Here is a 3,119-nt window from a genome sequence, read left to right on the forward strand (position 1 = left end):
AAATGACATGAGTCAAAATATGTAGACTTCCTAAACATCATAAAAGAAAAACACTACATTAGTTGTTTTAAGGGGAGTTGACTTGGTGATTTTGTAACTGGGAATATCACGTAAAAGAGGGATCTTACGTTGTTGTATTTACATATAAGAATCGGTTATCTGGTCTTTTGCATGTCTAGAGCTAAGGTAATAACTCATGAATGGTGTGGTGGCACAGTTCAGCTAGAATCACCAAGAAGCAGAAGTCAGTGTGCAATGAGAATATTTAGAAAGAAAAAAGGCCAAGAAAGCAGAAAGCATGTGTAACATTTCTAATTTCCAGCTGAATTTCGTCCATCTTGAGGTAGAGCTTATCCTTGTCTTTGTATTTTAGAAGACACCTTCCTGACCCTTTAATAACTCATACTTTTTGTTTAAATCAGCTTCAGTATGTTTCTCTAATCTTTAACCACAAAAGTCTTAGTAAGATGAAATATTTTTCAAAGTCATAAATTATGGCTCACCCAAGAAACTCTTGCTTATTTGTACACTCTATGATTTGACCTTCATGCTTCTAGGGCACTTTTTATTCCAGGAAGATTCAGCTACTTTGAATGATCAACAGTGAGGTAACCTCAAATTTATTTCAGAAGCTAAAAAAAGGTCATGATCTAAAATAAAATAAAAGCAGGACAACACGAATTTGAAGTAGATTTAGAATTGCTGATGCAGGCACAAAGGCTCTTTAGTTTTGCCATCCAATGCAGTAATAAAATGACGAGCCAAGGGAAAAGGAAGGCTATGGAAATACACCCTAAGTGTATATTTGCCATTACTCTTCCACTGACTTCATCGCATTAGTAAATCAAGAAGAGTACTGTATTAGCTCAGTATCTACAGCTACATTCCTGAATATAATGTTTCAGTTGTAAACCTTCTTGAGTTTCCCTGTCATCCCATAGGCTGCAAGATGACCAAAAAACTGGCAGAAAATTTCATACTACTATTATCAATCACAGTATGAAAATAAACAATAAACACATCAACTATACATGATAAATACATGGTACTGGATGACATTATTATAGCATGACTAATAAAGATAATTTGAAAGAGCACATTGACTTTCTGTGCCCAGAACTTGAAGTAAATATACAATTTAATTTTTATCCCTTAGAAGCATTCATTTATTTATTTATTTTAGAATGATGACATTATTCATTTTGCTAAAGAAATCTGCTCTGGGTTTCAGGTTCTAAAGCTCAGTTAAATTTGATTTTAATGTGATGAGGTAAATGAAAGCTATAGACAGATTGAAGATGAAAGTTTAGATACCTGCTGGCAAAACTGAAAGACATAAAAGTGTGGAGCCAAAGAAATCTGGGACCAGCAGATGACATAATGGTTACACTGCTTGACTACCAAATGGTCAACCACAGTTTGAGTCCTGGACCTGGTGGCTTTAGACTCACACCAGGCATGTGTGTGTGTGAATGCCCCAAATCCTGAGAGAACAATGGAGGATAAGGGATTATCTTGTGGCCATCACCCCCTGGAGGGTGATTTCTCTTTTTCTGTCTATCTCTGTATCCAGTGAGTGCACACGCCCTATAGCAAAAATCTCTTTAAAAAAAATTCTGACAGTGCCTCTTAGCAAATATGAACTTCAAACTGTAACCCTATTTACTTTTTAATATATTTCATAAAACTTTTTCATTTTATATTAGGACCCAGGTGGCATAACTATTTGGGATTCATGTGGAATACTCAACAAAAATATAAGCATCCATTGGAAAAAAAAATTCCTTGTTTTTTAAAGGGGAATATTCAGTTTTGTTCACAAGGTATTATTAAATACTTTCTATCTATTGCAGATTTTCTTTAGTGACAGAAAACATTATTATAAATATCCATATAAAAATCATATTGGTTTATTTCGTGGAATTACATTTTTGTCTAGCAATAAATTCTGTTCTTTCTTTTCCATTTTGTTTTTTAAAATTTAATCACTGTGTATTATTACAACATACCAAATAAATTTCCCCATGCTGAATGCACTGCATATTCATTCAATCAAAGATATTATCATACATATTATTATCAACAGATAATTTTCCATTTTTGTGTCCCATAAATGTTTTGCTTCTTTCTTTTCCCTGTTGATTCAAATCACCTTCCACAATTTCCAACCGTTCTCTCGCACGTCTCTAATATCCACGGTTGATCTCCATGCCTTTTTATCTTCCAATCTTTAAGTTTCTGCAATAGAGTGCAGACATTCAATATGTATTGAGTGGGACATACAATGCCTCTCTTGTATCATCTGGCTTTGCACGGCTTAGCAGTAGATCTTCTGTATTTGTTCACTTTCTATCATATGAGAGGGTCTTACTGTTTTTTGTGACTAATTTCCCATCTTTTAATTGGGTTGGTCTTTTTTCTTTGTTTTGGATAAGCTACTTGAGTTTTGTATATATTCTGGTTATCAGTCCCTTATCTGAGGCATAGTTTGCAAATACATTATTTAATTCCAAGGGTTGCCAATTCATTCTAATTATTGTTTCTTTTGCTGTATAGAAACTTTTTAACCTAATGTAGTCCCACTTGTCTATTTTTGGGATTATTGCCGGTGCTTTGGAAACGATCTTAATTTTAAAATATTTGCCTAATCCGATGTCTCTACAACTTTCTCCTATGTTTTCTACCAGTAGTTCTTTAGTTTGTGATCTCAGTTTTATATTTTCAAACAATTTTGAGTTGTTTTTTGTTAGGGTGAGAAATAGAGGTACAATTTCATCTTTCTACAGAAGGATGCCCAGTTTTTCTAGTACTATTTGCAAAAAAGATTTTCTTTTCCCTATTAAATTATCTGATGTCCTTTGTCAAAAATCAGTTGGATATATGTTTTGGGGTTTATTTGTGGGGTCTCTATTCTGCTCCACTGATCTACAGACCAATTTTTTTTTAGATGGCATGATTTTTTTCTATAATTTATTTTTTATTATAATTTTTTTTCCATCACAACACACAAATGAATTTTCCATCCAAAATACACTGTGCATTGGCTCAATCAAGCACATCAACATACATGTTCTCAGCAAATAATTTCTCAATTCTTATGTCCTGCATACCTTGCCTTT

The sequence above is a fragment of the Tupaia chinensis genome, unplaced genomic scaffold (genome assembly GCF_000334495.1).
Source record: "Tupaia chinensis unplaced genomic scaffold, TupChi_1.0 Scaffold000002_1, whole genome shotgun sequence".
Classification (NCBI taxonomy): Eukaryota; Metazoa; Chordata; class Mammalia; order Scandentia; family Tupaiidae; genus Tupaia; species Tupaia belangeri.